General features: G+C 35.6%; 1 protein-coding gene across 14 annotated transcripts in view; it reads right to left on the bottom strand.

The window, feature by feature from the left end:
• ZBTB20 (zinc finger and BTB domain containing 20) overlaps positions 1-20,672 on the bottom strand; it is a 774,657-nt gene that overhangs the window by 552,884 nt on the left and 201,101 nt on the right. For all 14 annotated transcript variants that reach the window (XM_040484983.1, XM_040485001.1, XM_040484982.1 and 11 more), the window contains one exon: positions 17,658-17,703. The gene's annotated coding sequence lies outside the window, so the exon portion shown is untranslated. The remainder of the gene's footprint in view (positions 1-17,657; positions 17,704-20,672) is intronic.

Raw genomic sequence — 20,672 nt, forward strand, 5'->3', positions numbered from 1 at the left:
AAGTATCTATTAGAGCAATGTTTATGAGGGGGGCACTTGGGTGCCTCAGTCAATTAAGCTGTCTGACTCTTGATTTCAGCTCAGGTCATGATCTCACAGTTCATGGCTTCAAGCCCCACATCGAGCTCTGTGCTAACAGGACAGAGTCTACTTAGGAGTCTCTCTCTCTCCCTCTCTCTCTGCCCCTTCCTCACTTGCATGCACAGTCTCTCTCTCTCTCTCAAATTAATAAACTCAAAAAAAACCAATGTTCATGAGGAAAAATTCTTAATAGCCATAAACATTTTAATTATGTAAATATTCTAGGAGATTATATTATGTATATTAAAATGAGTACAAAATACATGTAGAAGGTTGTTTATTATAATATTTTTGAATAGAAAAGAAATTGGAAATAACCGAACATCCATAAATTAGGCACTAGTTAAGTACATTTTGTTAAATCTATAAAAGAAAATATTAGGTAGCAATTGAAAAAGATGATATAGCATAATATACTATAGTATAAATACCATAAAATCTCTGAGATATGGTATTAAGAAAACAAAGAAAATACATGGGAAACTGGAATGATATGATTTTCTCTGTATCTTTATTTATTTGTTTTTCCCTCTCTATTTTTAAAATGAAGGTATGTTGGTACATTTCTGTACATAAATACACTTGGACCTGTTTAACTCTGGGAATAGCACTGGAAGTTGAGGAAGAAATACTTTTCATTTTATATCCTTGTGTACCACTTTATTTTCAAAAATTTTTTACCATTTGCATGCATTTTTAAGATAAAAATAGCAAAAATGATTGTTTGGTGTTATAGAGTATAAGGAAAAAGAGTACCGCATTGCTCATCCCTCACTCTGTACTTGTCTAGACCTATTCGCTGTTTCCATTTCCCCATCTATAAAATAACTGAATTACATTAGAAAGATGATATGTAAATTATCTTATAATTCTACAGTTTATATTTTTACATCTTAAAAATCCAGTACAGAATAGTGGATAAATACATTTGAGATTTCAATACCTACTTTGAGCATCGATAGCTACTACAATGAACAAATCTCTATTTGGTACTTTGTAGACAAACTGTATTCATGTCTTTATGATGACAGAAAATGATGTATATTGCTGAAAATTTTGACAGGCTGAATAAACTAAATATACTCACTGTACAAGTAGTGCTTCTGGGTCTCAACAGGTCTCAGGTGTTGAAATATGCCAAACAAAACTGATCAGAAATGTATTTCTTAAATGCTTTACTGCCAACTTTTCTAACCTTGGCCCAGCTGTTTTCTTGAATTTGTCATTGATATATGCTCTCAAATACACAACTTGAGCAGAACAAAATGTCAAAATGGTTTATAATTTCAGGCATATATTGCCATACACACTCTTTAAGAGTACGTGATATTCTATAACATTTTAGTGCATGATTGCAAATTATAAGAAGTGCTCTGTATCTTTTTAATTTGTAGTACCTGAAGCTGCAGTATGATAATGACCTTCTTCCATTATGACTTAACATTCTGGTCACTTGGATAGTTGTTTTTAAAAGCAAAATTTCTCAGTCATGGTTTGGATGACAAATATTAGCTCATTTAAGTTACATAGTGAAGATTTTGTATTGTGTTTTTTTCTGAGAAAGTAGCTCTTTCCTCCATTTCTGGTTGCCATGATTGTGATAAGAACAGCACCATGATTCATTCAATGGTATCACTGATAACAATGTTGTGTTATCAATCACATCATAGTTTCGTTTACAAATTGGAATGGAGGTAAAGCCTATCAAAAATTGTATCAAGAGATTTTTTAGTTTCTCTGGTGAAAAAAAAAATTAAGCCCTCTCATCTAAAAACTTAATCATTTCTGAAAATGCTATTTGGCTCCATTTTTCAAATGCCCACAGTAGACTGTCTACTTCCTTGTGCATTTTTTCATATAGTATCAGCCTGGGTCATGGTAATGCTGTCATCTGTTACAGCAGCAAGCAATGGGAAAATAATAATGCTGTGAGTGTAATGTTGATTAGACACATTAAACTCAGGAAAATTCAATCAAATCTCATCAATTTCAATAATTTACCACTACACGTCCTTGTCTAGTTAGAGATAAACAATTTAATTTTGAATGAAGCATTTGGACAAATTTCTACTTTGGAATGAAAGTAAAGATGAAAAGAACAGATTTCCTGTACTCACCTGAAATGGAAAGATAACTACATATTCTTGAAAAGTTCTGTGCTAAATCTTGGCCTGCTATGAGAGTAATACTTAAAAAAAAAAAAAAATTAAATCTAAAGATACTCAGTTTGACCGTCCACTTTCACTTATGGCCTGGATACACAGAAAAAGAGATAAGGGGGTGATGTTACTCCTAGAAAAAATGATTTGCCAAAAGGATACATGATGGTTCAAGAAACCCTGTGCCTCCTTTACTGATTCCTGTTACCAGAGCATGCAATGGAACTCAAAAGGAAAGCTAAGAGTAGCAATGAATCCAGTCCCTCTGTGGCCAAACCAACTTTGTTTTTCACACACAGCAAGTTTGTTAAACTTTAAGGAGATACAGTTGAGCATTTTTAGTCCATTTCTGAGTGCTTACTATTGCTGTGTTTACTATCAGGATAAAAAGGAAAATCAATTGGTTGCCCTGAAGCATACCTCTTAATTATACATCATTAATAGCTAACAGACAGCTCCTTGCTCCTCACCTCTAATACATATACACGTTGGGAGCACAATTCTGAGTAACCTGTAAGAATACGGAGATCAAATTTCTCGTACTCCAGATGTTCCCTTGACTGGATCCTTCATATTATTCAGCATTAATTTAGTTCTAGTATTATTTCCTCAGAAAGTCCACTCATGATCATTCCCCGTGCCCCCAGCCATTCTTCATCCTATTTTTTGTTGTTGTACTTCTTGAATAGCACACACCACTTTCTAAACATATTTATGTATTTGTGAACTTGAAACTGCTTATGGTCTCTGCACATACACACACACTACCACCCCACCGCTGGATTAACTCCATGAGGTACAGGATCAGGGTCTTCTTGTTTAAAATGCTTGTTTGTTTATTTGTTTGTTTGTTTATTGTGAGAGAGACAGAATGCACCAGTAAAGGAGGGACAGAAAAAGAGGGAGAGAGATAATCTCTAGCAGGCTCTGCACTGTGAGTGCACAGAGCCCAACCCTAGGCTCAATTTCACTAACCGTGAGATCATAACCTTAGCCAAAATCAAGAGTCTGATGCTCAACCAACTGAGCCCCAGGGTCTTCTTGTTTAGATCTCTATTTCCAGTGTCTGTGACTAGGTCTGACTTTCCCTATTGTATTAAGAGAGTGATCCATACCAGAGAGAAATCTGAAATTTGGTAGAAGGATACTTTGCTCTCTTTGGTTCTTCTAGCACCAAGAACAAGCCAAATTAGAATAGGTTAATTCGGGAGCACCTGGGTGGCTCAGTTGGTTAAGTATCCAACTCTTGATTTTGACTCAGGTCATGACCTCAGGGTTGTGGGATTGAGCCTCGAGTCTGGCTCTGGGCTCCCATACTGAGCATGGAGCCTGCTTGGGATTCTCTCTGTCCCTTCCTTGCTCTCTCTCTTTCCCTCTCTCTCAAAATAAATAAAGAAACATAAAAAAAGAATAGGTTAATTCAATTAATGTAGTTTGGGTGCTAATCACAGTTTTGTAAATCAAAATCACATTTTCACATTTAACTACATTACTATTTCAGAAAATATTTAATTTTCATTTTCACCTCTTATTTTATCCTGATTTTTTTGCTGGAAAGGAAGTCTAATACCTCTAAATTTTTATGTCCTATTAGCATACTATTATGTGTTAACCAGAACACAAGTGCACCATAAAAGCTGTAACTTAATAGAATTGTTCAGTAGATAAGACTGGTCATAATTCATATAACCACTCTACTAATTATCTATTTTTAAAATTCAAATTGTTGATTTATTGAGTATTCTTAAAGAAAACACACTAGTAACAGACCATAATCATGAGGTGGAAAGGACCAACAAATGCTTTCACTTCTATTCCATTTCTTTTAGGATTCGCTCTACTTTGCTACCTCTGTTGGCCCTCATCTTAATAGTAGTCTACTCCTTATGAGAAACAAAAAACACCGTCCAGAACTTGAGAATCGACTTGGAAGAAGTACAAAGAATGCAAATGTTTCAGGTGGGCAGAGCTGAGCTTAAATTCTGTCTCAGTCACTAACTGGCTACACAGAGTTCAAAACTGACCTTTCTGAGCTGAGCCCTGCGTTTTCAATCTGGTCCTGGAAACTCACGACTTCCGGTTATGAGTATACTTAATGGCTATATATTTTTATAGATAGCCAAATGGATGGTTCTCTAATAAAGACCTTGCCTATGCTAAATACAGAGAGAGATTAGTATAGCTAGTTCATGGTTTCAACAGCTAAAATCTAGCATAATGACTTTGTCACCCTACAACACTAAATTTCAGTTGCATACCTGGTTTACAGAATCTGGAGACGATCATGAAAAAATGATTCAGGTTATGAATAAAACTATTTTAAAGTTGTACTTTATGAGATATTTGGTATCTCAACACACATGGATTCACAAAAAAGCTGAATAATACTCAAGTCAGTTTTTAATTTTGAACTGCATCTGTGGAGTAACTGTAACCCTGTGAATTACCGAGTCTATGCCTCAAGTTTAGCGTTTATAACAAAGAGAAGTTTCAGTAGTTTAAAAGAATATGCAGGAGAATGACTCATGATTCAATTAAATCCATAAAAACACCAAAGAGCTAAGGCAACAAGTATTCTATAAATTCTGAGCAGATAAATTTTGTCAACTGCAGAGCAGAGAAAGGATCAATATGTGAAATGTAAATAAGCCTTCCACAGATATTTACTATAGAAAAATAAAGTTACTCTCTATAGTAGGTTGAATACTGTCCCTCACAATCTCATGTCTACCTGGGACCTCATAATATGATTATTACTAGGAAATGAGGTCTTTGCAGATGTAATTAGTTAAGCATCTGGAGATGAAATCATCTTGGATTTAAGGTGAGCCTTAAATCCAATGACTGGTGTCTTTATAAGAAGAGGAGAGAACAGAGAGACAGAAAGAGGAAAAGGCCATATGAAGATGGAGGCAGAGTCTGAGCTCATGCTGCCAAAGCCAAGGGAAACCTGGGGCCACTAGAAGCTGTTAAGAGGCCAGGCAGACTCTTACATAGAGCCTTCAAAGGGATGTGGCCATTCTGGACCTTGCTTTTGGACTTCTGGCCTCCAGAACTATGAGAGAATAAATTTGCTTTAAGCCATCCAGTTTGTGGAAATTTGTTACAGTCCAGTCATCCTAAGAAAGTAATATACTCTCTCTGTACTCCATAAAAGTAGAAGCTGACACAGCAGTTTCATGAGAGTAAATGGTGACCTCAAAGTCTCCAACTGATAAGGGCATAGAAGTATGAGGAAAGATCAAAGAGAAACTTACTGGGAGGTTGGGGTGATGTTGCTAGTAGTCGTAACTCAACTTTAAGAGGAATATACTGCCCACTATTTAGAGTTGTTACCCCTTAAATCCTATGGAAAGATGCTATCCCAAAGTAGTGTAAACTCTTCTAATCCTATACTTACAAGAAAGCCAAAGACTGGTCTTAAACAGGTGCTGGGCATTTTTTCTTAAGAAAATGATGAGATAGGGGCGCCTGGATGGCTCAGTTGGTTTAAGCGTCTGACTTCAGCTTGGGTCATGATCTCTTGATTCATGAGTTCGAGCCCCACATTGGGCTCTGTGCTGACAGCTCAGAGCCTGGAGCCTGCTTCAGATTCTGTCTCCCTCTCCTGCTCTCTCTCTGTCTCTCTCTCTCTCAAAAATAAATAAACATTAAAAATTTTTTAAAAATAAAATGAGATAATAAATAAAAAGATATTTAAAAATAAAATTATGAGATTTATATATTTTAGAATCCTAAGTGAAATATTGACATGAATAAATAATAAATATTTTATGATGGTGCATGATCAATAGAACAAATATTCTTAAAATCATTTAAGTAAACATAATTTAAATCAGCCAACAAATTAAAAATTATTTATGCTGTTGAAGAACTGGATTCAGAAAAATAAATATACCCATTTCTGATCAATGGAAATTTAAGTATGACATCAAGTGACAAATATACAGGGGAAAAAATCAATTTCTTTTGGCCTAGGGTTTATCCTATCCTGACATTGGCAAAGACACTAATAAGTACGTATCGCTTTGCTTGAGGCATCAGACGAGCAGTATTAAAAATTATGTTTGTCTCCTAATATCCAAAATTAATCATTTTTAAAAAATACTTCTGAACTCACCTATCCCATTTGCTATATAAATTTAAGCATCATAAAAGCAACATGTTTAGGTAATTTTCAACTCACCAATTTTTTCTGTAAATACCATTATTTTCTATACTTGCTTAAATCTCAAAATTCAAAACTTACATTTTTTATCTTTAAAAAGTTATGTACTATAGTACAATCCTATTTTTATCTTCTTAACAAAAAATGAGAATAGTAAATAGTGTGAAAGTTTCAAATACTTTAAAGAAAATGTATTTTGAGAAATAAAAGATTTATTCATACATTTTACCCGAAATATACAGAAATGCATATATTTAAAACATTAGAAATTATTTTCAAAAATTCCCTTTAAGACCCTCAAAATCATAAGAATGCTACATGCAGATATCCATCATTAAATGTTGCATGTTCAAATCAGGAAATATTGAAGGAATTATCCTTCTAGGAAGAAGCAAGTATCAATTATTATTTTTCTCTCTTTTTTTTTAACCCAAGAGATATGCAGTAATCACTGACTATTAGTAAATGAAATTGTTTCTGTAGTTAGTACATTTTAGTTAGCCAACCTTCTGATCAATCTTCTAGTCATCAAATATTCTAAAGGTGGGAAAAAATGCTTCTTAAAACTCAGAGATGAGTTCATTTATATTCAAATTGTTTTCGGAGACTTGGTCTCTGAACACTGTATTAGCTCAGCAAGATGTAGCAGATTAAGGTATTTATTATAATCAGGTGGAAAGTTGTGGGTTCTGCTTTCGGCTTTGTCCAGCAAAGCCAGGACGGCAGAAAGCATTACTCAAGACTCCATGCAAGTCAAGAGAGGAGAGAGGGAGGCTAAGGGAAATCTCCCTGAGCTGTGCTCAAACTCCCGTATTTACTGAGCATGCATTCAGGGAAACAATGTGCAATACGTCAGTGGGCTACGTGCCAGTAAGAACATACTGAAAACGTGCAGAAAAACAAGTTAAGACAGGGTAAAATATTCCATGCGATAACATGGTCTAAGGAATTTATGAGTATAGGCAGGACCGAACCCCTAGACATACATTAACTAGATAAGTGAAGTGAGTGCCCCCTAGATATACATCAACTAGATAAGAGAAGCACAACCCACAGTTTTCAGCAAGGCCAGAAAGCAGCGTTCTGCTTTGCAACGCGTTCCCTATAATCTCCTAATCCAGGACATAGCAATTTGATTTCCCACAAAAGTGAATACAGTTATGTCAATAGCTAGAACAATTTCCAATGAATGAATGAATGGATGAATCAAACACATAAAGGCAATGTTTAAAATGGATCAATATAAAAAATTAAAAAATAAATGGATCCATATAAAACAGTTGCTCTAAATATATAAATTATTAATATTAAATAGTTATATTTCAAATGAAAGAGAATTGAGGAGCTATTAAGTTATGGAGGAGCAAATGATTCAATTATACATATTAGTAAGGACTAGGTTATGGAGTGTTTCTTAAATTCTTGGTTTTATTAGAGCAAATAATAAAAATGGTAGGGGAAGAAGGATCTATATAGTAGACCATGTTAAACATTTTAGTACATGGTTTCAGGGTAATACTATGATAATGAGGATAAAGGAAAAGAAAGAAAAGGAGGAGGAAAAGAAAAAGAAGAAGGAGAAGGGCTAATTGTATTTTTAGTCTTTGGTGTACTGTCATCTCTAATATACAGATGAGCAAACTGAGCCTAAAAGCACACGAGGACCTGCCCAATTTCTCATAACCAATAATATGGAATGCAGAAACTTAAATCTAGATCTTCTATTTGTAAACCTCACCCTCCTTCCACCATAATGTATTGTGTCTTTGTTCCCTGAAACAAGAAAAATGTACTAAAATCCTTAAATACTATGGTTAAAATAAAAATCCCCCAAAATTAGTGTTGAGAGTGCCATAATATTTACAAAAGTAAAAATCAGTTTTTTAAAAAATATTGTTGTTACATACCTTTATAGAGGACAAAATCCTCTTTGAATCACCCTCAATTTTTAAATATAGATTACTGGCAGTGAGAAGATGCTCCCCAAACTGTTTTGTACCATGAAGGACAAAAATAAGAAATTACAGAAACATAGGAGAGCCTAATTTAGATAGGAGAAGTCAATGAAGTTCTCTCTGACAAGGTATTGTATAATAAATAATAATATAATACTTCATGGAATTTATAGTCTATCAGAGGAGAAAAACTTTCAACGAATAATTACATAACCACTTCTATATTTACAACTGAGGCCCATTCATTATCCTTGATTATTCACACAATTCCATACTTAACTCATTTGTTCATAGAACTCCTCAGCCTGAAAACGATCTCCTTTCTCTTTTCAAGTTACTTATGTCTTATGTTTCATGTTATTTCAAGGCCTAGTTCAAAGTCTCACTTCTTACTTGCAGCTCACTGAGCTCTCATCTCCACGGAATATCTTTAGTACTTAATGACTTTTTCAGCAATGGCAAATTGATTTCATCTTACATCCAACTTCCATCAGTCGGTAATGGTCGTCTAAAGTGTTGACTTCAGGAGTCTTAGATCAAGTTCTGGGTTAATGGCAGAGAGAACCATGACAGATTGTGGTGATGTACTTCATGGGCACCGAAGGGAAATAGGAGGACATCAGATCTAGGGCATTTATTTGACAGGAGTGCTGATATTTTCACTTTTACAGCATTCGTTTGACACCACACCAAATCCAGGTCTAAAGCATGAATTTAATACTGAGGGTGACTTATTTTCTTTTATTTTAAAATTTATATCATGTCTCTTCAAGAATACTGGATGATTCCTACAGTCAAGGACCATCTATAACTCTTTTTGTCCATAGTGTCTAGGCCGGCCTTGCAAAGTAGGCATCTGCTGATGATAATGAAATTTCTTTTTTTTCATAATTCACTATTACTATTATTCATAAACTCAATTTGTCTCTTGGTTTCTCCCAAAAGATCATCAATGTGAAAACCATGTTAAAAGGACTCTGTAACATGAACTATAAACTTTAAATACATTGTCTTTGTCATCTCCAGGTTGAAATGAAACACTAGGAAATTGGTAATATTTAAGGGTTAAATATACGCCTATCAAATAATATAGTGGGATGAAGAGAAGATAAAGTAAATACACATTTTTAAATGGATTTAAACCTTTTATAAAAATTCCAAATCTGTATCTTTTAAAATATATTTTGTATATTTAGTATGTCCTAAAATTTTTTTCCCGTTTTTAGTAGGCTGCCCTTCTTGCACATAATAAGTGTTGAAGAAATCCATGTCGATTGGAGTTACATTAGAGAAATAGTTCCATTTTACATTTCCCCCCTGCTAAGCAAATGTATTTATCATATTCCATAACAGCTCACAGTTTGTTATACATTAACTGCCCATTCTCTGTGCCAATAAGACTGTGCTGGAACAGCAAATGAATTTGGTGCGTTCATTTAAATGATTCTGCAAACCACAGGCTACCCAGTTGTCTAATGATAAGAGAGCCCCAAAGCCACCTGATCACCATTATACTCCCTTTTTTTTTTTTTGGACTAGCATGGTCAGTACTGTCAGGATCCCGATGCTGAGAAGAATGAGAAGGAAAAGTATACTTCAGACATAATCATGAAAAGGGGGCTTTATTAATTCAGGCACCAATGATGATGTGGCTAGATTGGAAGGAGAATGGAATATAGGGTCTGAAGTGCTTTATCTGCTCCAAGACCAATGCTGGTTTTGGCACTTCTCTCACTCTAGTGAGTTGCAAAAAAACAAGCAGGTGCTAGCAATCTGAGAGACCACATGCCAGCTACAGCTGCTTCAAACTGATTCAATTACATCTGCCTGAATAGTCCCAGGACATCAAACCAGTTGAAGAGATCCATAGGTTGCAAGGAGACCTAGTCTGTCCTGAGACAACCACCTGCAAATATCTCCAGGTTCAGATATGAGTGATCGTTCTACCCTGAGGCACAGGAAAAAAGACGGGTGGGGGCACAGGGAATGTGATTTTAATTCACTTTAAAATTAGAAATTGGTTGGAGAGAGCACAAAAGACCCCTTCTAATTTTCATGTTTAAAATCTGACAGTAGCTGAGGTCTTAAGGATACCTTGAAACAGCCTGGTTTTGTGAGAACATTTCCCAAATCATTGGGTACAGCACATTTACAGAACATGCTCTTGGGATCCGGACTTCGCTCCAAACCTTGTTTGTACAAAAAGGGGCCAAGCAGCTGGGAAATTCTGGAGTGGAGTGTGTCCTCATTAGTTCCCATCTGCCACCAGAACTCAGCTCATGGCAAGTTTGGCTAAGTCCTGGTGTACTCAGGTCCAAATGTGGGTCAGTTTTAATTACACTATACAGAATTCAGTGTGCAATTTTAAATCCTTATTATACAGCACAGAGGAATGGGCAGCTCTCCAGCTAATCAATTTTTTAAAAGTACATATATAAAATTTTTAAACCAGGGTAGACAGACAGTGGGTGGAAAAAAATCTTATAAATGAGTACAAGGGTTACTTAAGAGAATTATTAGTGAAATTAGGTCATGAGCAAGTTCTGCTTTAAAACCTCAAAGTGAGAAACAAACTGTTCCATGGGTAAGATACGAAACTTAAATAAGGTACACAATGCTCCTTGCTCTGGTAGTTTGCATAAGCAACAAGGCTGCAGCCAGTTTATAGTAAACACCTACAGAGGCACTAGCTTTCCCATAAGCAGAGATATTTCCTACACTATCATTCTTCACACCTCATCCCTTTCAATGTTTATCACTCGTGGCAGGAACTGTAAAAAGAGGGCAAAAAATCACAAACTACCTGTTAAGAGTAAAACAAAATCAAAAATCAAATGTAAGGGAGAATGCACAGAAAGCGGAGCAGTGTGCACATGTGCTGAGTAGCAGACCCTGGGCATGACTTGGCTCTCAATGCCGTCCACACAAACTGGGGCCAGAATCAATCCATGCAGTCTATGTTCAGAATCCATCCTGTCCAAAGGCTTCATCAGGTGCAGAAGAGCTAAAACACTAAGACTTCGAAGACAATTATCAGCAAAAAAACATCAGGAGTGAAGAGGTAGGCAGTCAGTGCTGGGCATTTAGCAATAGCACAATGCACCATTTTCGAGGGATAAAATGTCCTTTGGCACAAGCCCTAATAATGACAAAAAAAAAAAAAAAAAAAAAGGAAGAACTTCCTCGAAGTATTCTGGGGGCTTGTGACTGAGTTGTTATGAAGCTCATCCATTCAAAATGCAGCCTGGAATTATGTGGGTTCAAATACTAGCAATTTAACATGTACTAGCTGTGTGATCTTGGACATATTGCTTATTCTCTCCAAGTTTAAGCTTTCTCACCTATAAATGGGAAAAGTAACATCACCTAATAGATTGTTGTAAAGACTATCAATAATATATATAACACATCTGAAATACAAAAGTCACCCCATAAATGTTAACTATTAACCTGACTGTTATGAGTTAAATTGAGCCCTCTCCTCTAACAAAACAAAACAAAACAAAACAAAACAAAACAAAACAAAACAAACAAACAAAACAGGTAATCAAACTAAAATAAGATAGAGGGGGTCCTAATCAATATGAATAGCGTCTTTATAAAAAAAAGGGAAATTTGGATACATAGATCAGCATGGAGAGACGATCATGTGAAAAGACACGGGGAGAAGATGGCCATCTATACATCCATTAAGAGAAAGACCTGGACGAGACGCTTCCCTCACAGCCCTCAGAAGGAACTGACCCTACCAAAACACTGGTTTCAAACTTCTGGACTGGGAGAATATGGATTTTTCTTGTTTAAGCTGCCCTAGCAAACTAATACCTAACTAATTAAAAATTTCATTAATCATCAATGTTTACTTTGACTCATCATGATCAAAACTGTACACTTGACATCAGGCAACACAACTTTATGAACTCTGCTGAGTAATGGTCTATTCCATGTGTTATCTAGTGCTTTTCCCCTTCTTTTTTGATTGTTGTTCGGGCAGATACTGTTGCAATATAAATAGGATGACAGGAAAAAAAAGATGGTTTACCATAATTAAGATCATCTAGTTTTTATTAAAGATAAGTAAGGGGGGCGCCTGGGTGGCGCAGTCGGTTAAGCGTCCGACTTCAGCCAGGTCACAATCTCGCGGTCCGTGAGTTCGAGCCCCGCGTCGGGCTCTGGGCTGATGGCTCAGAGCCTGGAGCCTGTTTCCGATTCTGTGTCTCCCTCTCTCTCTGCCCCTCCCCCGTTCATGCTCTGTCTCTCTCTGTCCCAAAAATAAATAAAAAACGTTGAAAAAAAATTTTAAAAAAAAGATAAGTAAGGGAAAATCATACACACAAATTCATAATCCACTTTTCTACTGTTGAGGGAGTTTGCATAGGAGAGTATCAGGATATTTTACCACACTAATTTCCTTCTCAAGGAAAAAAAAATAAAAGCCTCACACAGCCATTTACTCATTGCCAACCATGTTCCCTACATCTGAAGCCGCTTACATTGTGACACCCTTCCCAACAGAACCACGTTCAGTTCACTAGGATGCATGTGAGTCCATAGTTTAAAGGGGACGACTGGTTCTTCCCTGTTTGCAAGAGATTGTTTTCCTGGAGTTGTATCAACAGACCTTCCATTGAAAGGCACATTTCCATAATACAGACATTGAAGTGGATGGGATTATCCTCATCCTAAATTTTTCTTTAAACAGCCCCAGTCTTCTACAGACATGTAGCATGTATAGTTAGAAATGGTGAGTCTAACCATGGCGAACTGAGATACTCAACCACCGTCACTGAAGATTTAACTTTGCCAGAATTAATTTTCTTGATGAGTGAATCCTACACTTCCTCCCAATTCCTATACAGCACATCATAACAACTTTTATATTTTAACAAGAGGAGAAAGAAGAAAATTAATATGTAGGGAATACTGGGAATACTAGTGAATGTTGCACACTAAATAAAGCATTTTGTATACCTAATCTACTTTAATCCTCACATCTATCATTGAAAAGGTAGATATTCTTATCACCATATTTTAGACAAAAAATGAGGTTTAGTAAGGTCAGGTAACCTTCCTCAGGTCCCACAGCTACTGAGGTTTTGGACTAGGATTTCAATGCAGGCTATTTGGACCCCAAAGCTCCTAAATTCAAATTCAGGCAAGAGATTTAGAATCCAGATATCCTAAAAGGTATTTGCAATCCAGGGACTCCTTTAAAGCATCTGAAGTCACAAAGATAGTAAATGTCTTGCTAAACTTGACTCAATTTATCCTCTTTAAGAAGATATCAATTATTCACAAACACAAACTGAGAAGCTTTAATAAGCTTAGATAAAATTAACACCATTATAAAAATACCTGTAGGTCTTTTAGATTCAGTACTATGATAGTTTTTCTTATGTTAATATTCTTGCAACTTGACCTAGTCCATTTACTTCCTGGAGATAAACAATCAGCTCTCAAATCACTAGTAAGAAGATATTCCACATGAGGTATCTCACACTAGACCAAAAATCAAGAGTCAAATTTACATCTCTCACCTACTGGATTGTATAACACTGACAAGTACATGAATTTTTTCTGAGCTTCCTTCCTCACCATGGATATAATAAAGATGTTTGACAGATGACCATTAAGGTCCCTTCAAGTTCTAACACTGTATGACATTTAGAATCTCTTCTTAGGTATAAGAAGCAGAGGTAAAATTGGATAAAACCTCTAAAACAATGTATGTGACAATGACCAGGCCAGGATCTCTGCTTTCAGGCAATTAGATGTCTTTCTTCAGTATCTAAGTTATAGTAGTGGTGGTAGTGATAGAAATAATAGTAGTATAGTTAAGATTTATTGGGCATTTGCTATGTGCAAATCATCAAACTAAGAATTTTACATGTATTGTCTGATATCTAACTTGACACAACACTATATGTGGTAGACACTATTATTTTTCCAATTTTCCAAAGAAGTCACAAAGGAACAGAAATATTAAATATGTTGACTGGGTCCATACTCATGATAAGTGATGAAACCTAAAAGAGTTCTAAACCTATCTTTGCTTCCTGTACTAGTCTGTATGCTCTCTGAGGACAAGAACTTTTCTTTATTCATTTAGCTTAGCACTGTGTCTGACAAATAGTAGGCATCCATTTACTGTGTAGAATAAAAAGAAGAAAGAAAATGAGTAAGGGAGGGTGGAAGGGAAGGAAGGTGAAAAAGAAATATTTAGACATTCTTAATAAATGTTGATTTTCTTCCTTTATTTCTTTAACTCTAACATCACAGAAAAATCTGTAATTATGCCCAGGAATCCTGGCGCTTGGTGATTTCTCCTTCCTGGGGATTCCATACTATAATTTCTGGTACAAGTCAGTGAAACAGCTACCATTATCCGGTTTAGTAATCTAGCTAATCAATGTTCTTACCTCATCTCTTAATTTCTAATGTTGAGACTGAAAGAAGAATATAGTTTATTCTACCACACTAAGCTTCAAGGAAAAAAAAAAAAGAATGTCCTTGATACTGGTGTAAACTAAGGTGAAAGAAAAACTGTTCCCAGAGGAAAGGTACTTCCAAGCCTAACAGTACCTATGAATAACATTAATTAGTGGTACCAAAAATTGAGAAACATAAAAAAGAAAAATGTTTTGATGCACTAGAAGGACATTGGCTCTTACTGCACCCTCTGCCATTGTTAGGTCACTGCCGAATGCCACACAAAACGGATCTCGAGAAGGGCTTATCCAAGCAGGTCTTAACCACCCCATTTTGACTGTACCTCTACTTGGCTTTATCTCTACTTATTTACAGTTAGAATTTAGTGAATAGCAGAAACCATAATTATAAACATGTATACAGTAAACATAGGACCCATTACTTAATGTTTAGCAAAAACAGTTACAGATTTTTAATATAATCTGATCTTATCTGACCTGAAGAAAGTTAACATACATTTAACTTTTGTGTTTTCAGTGAGGTATAGATTGGGAATGAGGGAGACGGTGATGAAAGAGAGACAGACACACACACACACAGAGAGAGAGAGAGAGAGAGAGAGATGAAGAGAAAGTGATTATTCAGGGAACCTATGGCATTGATCATACAACGCAGAAGATTTGTTTATTCCTATGCTGCAAAGTATTTCTAAAGTTACAGTAACTTAGTCATTGAATGCCTCAGCATTGTGCAAAAAAACAGGTATAATATACTTTTCTCATACTCAGCAAAAATATATTGCAAATCGTGTTATGTAAATTCTTAATTATAATGAGGATCAATTCTTACATATTCATTTCTCATTTTAAGGACAGAATTTATCAGTAGTCTCATCTCTGTCTAATCAGCAATATGAGAACTAGAAGTCCAGAGACCCATTCAGAATATATAAGAAGTAACAAATTTCTAAGACTCTCTATTCCTCTGTTTCTAATACAACTCCAGACATGTTTTATTCATATATACCCTCATTTCTTAATGACCACCTACTATGTATAAAACATTGTATTATAAGTTGATGATTAAAAAAAAACTTAGATGGATCAATAAAAAGAAAAGATATACAAGTTCTAAGATTTTGTTACTAAATACTAATGGAAACTCCTTAGGCTTTTTAAAAATATAGTACTCTTAAGGAGAATAATGCAAATTATTATTTTTTTTTTCAACTTTTTTTTTTATTTATTTTTGGGACAGAGAGAGACAGAGCACGAACGGGGGAGGGGCAGAGAGAGAGGGAGACACAGAATCGGAAACAGGCTCCAGGCTCTGAGCCATCAGCCCAGAGCCTGACGTGGGGCTCGAACTCACGGACCGCGAGATCGTGACCTGGCTGAAGTCGGACGCTTAACCGACTGCGCCACCCAGGCGCCCCAATAATGCAAATTATTTGAATAAGTTTTCAATATCAGGAATTTGGGACTACCAAATAAATTATTTACTTAAGGACGTTTTTTATATTAAGTTATCACTTTTTATTTTGCATTTAAAGAGCTTCACCTAATTAGTATAAGATGCAGTTTCTCATAGCTTTTCTACACTAAAAATTTAGATATTTATCAGAAAATAGAGCTATTGACATCTAAAACATCAACACTTGGGAAAAAATACCAGGTGACAATGATTTGATGAAAGTAAATATTAATATTCCAGCCTTAAAATCCTCACCTGGATTTTAGCCCCTTTTCTAGGACTACCACAAAGTAAGTTTTACTTTTTTTTTTCCTCTCTCACTTCCACCCAACTGCAACAGACACATGCACAAATCAAGAAATCATCTTACAATATACCCTTAAATTTTCTGAATATGCCCCATGTGTCCACTAATAGCCAAATGCTTTCAAATCTGTTCAGCTAAATGGATCAATAACTACATCCAGCTTCATATAGTGGGGTTGCCAACATGGTGAAACTGAGCCAAACACAAAATGTCTCTACCAGGACCAAAATCATTATCCACCCAGTAATCTAGAGAGATTGACTTTCCCAGGTATCCCTTAGAGAAGTTAACATACACATTATCTAGGGCAGTCAACAGCTAGTTAAAAAAAAAATGAGACTCAGAACGAAGGATTTGGAGAAAATAATGAGTTTTATAATAAACCAATGTAATAGTTCAAGGTCTATATCAAGTAGGAATCCTTCACACTCAGAGTACACAAAATACGTAACAGCACGAGCAAACTGCTAACAAGCTTCTCTGTGCACTCACTCATATGACACAGCTGCAAGAAACAATTGAGCAGGTGCAACCAAGCTTTTGAGAATTCCTGCCTGTTGCCCAGGAACCACAACACTGCACAGTTGAGATTTTAAACAGGTGCAAACATTTTTTTTTCCATTCCTGTAGTGCTTGAGACAGTGCAGCAGACAGTACATCTGCAACCACTCCTTACCTAAAACAACCACCACAGAAAATAAACTCACAGCAACAAAAAAAGTTTGAAAATAAAACAATAATGTCAAAAACAGTGGTTTTGCAATAGTCTCTGACCCCATATCAGCAGTCGCTTTAATAGAACAGTTCCATAAAATACTCTCTAATCTCTTCACCAGATGAATGCTTTGTAATTAAAATTATTCTGCCTCATCAAATCTTAGAAATGTTTATTTGATTCTTACAATAGAGTGAAATGCAAGGTATGTATAAAATGCACTCCCCTTTGAAGCTGTCAATATTAATAAGTACTCAAAAATTAACATTTTCACATTATGAAATCTGTAAGCAATTTTAAAATACAAAATTGTAATAACTTGCAAGTTCATACGTAGATTTACATAACTATTGGTAATTCATATACATACCTGTGCAGCTATGGGGCACAGACAGACGTGCAATCTACCAGGCACTCTGAAATGCAAAAGAAATATATCATATAAGTAAAAATTAATTTTCTAAGTGGAGCCAGTATTTATGCTGAGGCAGTCTCTGCAGAGAAGTAGAAACGACTGCTGTCCTTAAAGAGGTGGGTAATTTTATATCTATATTTTCCCCAGATGATATTTCAGATCGCCCCAAATTTATATGTGTGAATAAACACACACAAAGAGTCCCTTAGCAGTGTTATCAAAAACAAGTACCAGCAAGGGACTAAGACGCATCATGGCCCCTGAAACAAAATGCTCTCACTAGAGAACAAGGTAAACACTTAAAAATGATTTTTTTTTATTCTTTCAACACCATTGCTTTCCTAAAACAAATATGACGCTACTCTCTAAAAATGAAACCACTCAGATTCATCTGCACTAAGTTTGGATTGAACACTTGTGAGGAAGAAAGGTGCTTTACATAGGGCAGTCCACAAACAGGCATAAATAAATAAATAAAAGTAAGCCTTGAATGTTCATTAACTTCAGGTTATAACAGCAATAGAAATGAGCGTTGTTTACCTACAAGAGAGAACACTAAAGTCACACCAGATAGAATGCCCCAACCCAACACACTTTAAGAAAATTGCCAGTGATGTGGTATCAATACAGAAGGTAACGGAAATTCTTCCGGCTCAAAGTATGCAGAGTTTACAACTAGACCTGAAACATATTTGTTTGTAGGTGGAAACTGTATTGCAACACGTAACCTCTGAGCTACTGTGACCCTTGAAAATATTTCATAACTCTTTCTGAAAGCAAACTGAAGTGTTTAATTTATATACTTCTGAACATAGTGAATGAAGGTAACATATTCAAGTCAGTAGGTCTACTGAGTTAACCCTTGATGAAAAGCGTGTAGAGGAAATAATCCATTTGGATGGTGACTCAATGAAACACCATCTTCATACACTTCTGATGGGAGTGTTAATTGCTATAAATTTTCTGGAAAACGATTAGGTAATGTGTATCAAAATTTTTACTCAGTCGTTTTTAGTACTAGGAATCTATCTTACATAACTGGAAACCATAAATCTAAAAAAGAAAATTTGTATGATAGCAAAAAACTAAAAGCAAACTAAATGTCCAACAGTGGAAAAAATAATTAAAGCATGCACATCCATGTAAAGGAATATTTTGCAACACTCCAAAAGGTAACTTGTGGTACTATAATATTCTATAAGCATATAGGGTACCAGTTGCATAGACATACTGCAATTGTGTAGATGAGTACAAAAACAGAAAGAACACACAAAAACATTGAGTGATTATATCTGGGCGATAAGACTATGGATAATTTTAATTTTTGCTTTTTTAGTTTTGTATATAGTTAAACTATACAGTAAACATTAGTTTTATAATAGGAAAAAATATTAGTTGGTAGGGTAGGAATAAAAGAAAAAAGTTACAGACTGCCATATGGAAATCATAAATCTAACCTTCATAAGTGAAGTAAATTAATTCAGTCACACATAAAATCCACAAAGTATACCCACAGTGAGAAACTCATTCACTGCTTCCTCAGAGGGGTACGGCCAGGGTCTCTTTCATCCCACTGCTTTAGAATCTACACCAGTAATTCAATAACACATTTTTAATCATCTTAGTTAAACTTCTTTAATTATGCAGAGTGAAATGACGGCAAGAACAATTTAGGACTGCAAATCTGTTCAACCTATTACAGACTAATTTATTCACTAAGTCAACAATATTTAGTGAGCATCTAGTACACGCAAAGGGTTGTATTTGGCATTATGATATGCTAACAGATAAAACAGAACATATCTTACCCTCATAGAGCTAACTATGTAACAGTGCTAAAAAATATGTTCACACACCTTCCTATTAATTTTGCTGTCAATCCAACAATTATTTATTATTCTTAAATAATAAAGTCTTAAAAACAAACAAAAAACCAAAATAAAAAATATGTACATATAGCTCATATAACACAATACAGTTTAAGGTATTTAAACATCTGTATTTAAACAGATATGGTACATTTTATTTTTTATTTTTTAAATGCTTATTTTTGAGAGAAAGAGAGAGAGAGAGAGAGAGACAGAGGGAGAGAATGAGTAGGGGAGGGGCAGAGAGAGGGAGACAGAAGATCTGGGGCAGACTCCATGCTGACAGCAGACAGCTCAACGTGAGGCTTGAACTCGCAAACCTGTGAGATTAAACTGAAGTTGGATGCTTAACCAACTGAGCCACCAAGGCGCCCCAGATATGGTACATTTTAAAACAAGAAAGCATATATCAGACATCTCCTTTCATATTATTGCACAACAACTGATACTTAGGTAACATTCAAGAAAATGTCATGAGTACATGAGTGTGTTTCACTTATAAAATACCCTAATAAATTAAGTGTTTAGTTTTGTTTCTTACGTGATCTATTTTTTGTTAATACAGAATTATATAACAGGAGACCAGTTATGAAGGCATATTAACCCAACCTCAGATGCCAGATGTCTAACTAAGCTTGTCTCAGATTATGTAAGGCCACACAAAACATATGCACAATTATTAACAGCTATAGTTATTTATTGGCAACTAAAGTAAATAAGTGGTTACTTGCTAACCTTGCCAAATGTACTGTTACAATTCTACCAGGGAAAGGAAAGGAGATAGGAGTGGACAGACTAAATGCTGAGGGGATCTCTAACAGCAGAAGGTGGTGATGGAGGTGGGTAAGACCATTTTTGTTGTGCAGATAAAGTGATGCAGCAGAGTTTCTCTTAATAGCAGCTCAGCTTCCTTTTGGCCTGTAAGCATAATGTAACCATCATGTGCCCTTCTGAAGCGAGTGACACACGATGGTTTTGAGGTTCGGTCAATGGGGTCAGCCTGTGTGAAGTGGTGCCAAGAATGGAGAGAAGCTACTCATATGACCAATTATCTGTAGTTCTGTCCAGAGTTCTGGACAGCATGAGAGTTATATGAGGTAGC

This window comes from Herpailurus yagouaroundi, unplaced genomic scaffold (genome assembly GCF_014898765.1).
Source record: "Herpailurus yagouaroundi ecotype Mexico unplaced genomic scaffold, PumYag 162, whole genome shotgun sequence".
NCBI lineage: Eukaryota > Metazoa > Chordata > Mammalia > Carnivora > Felidae > Herpailurus > Herpailurus yagouaroundi.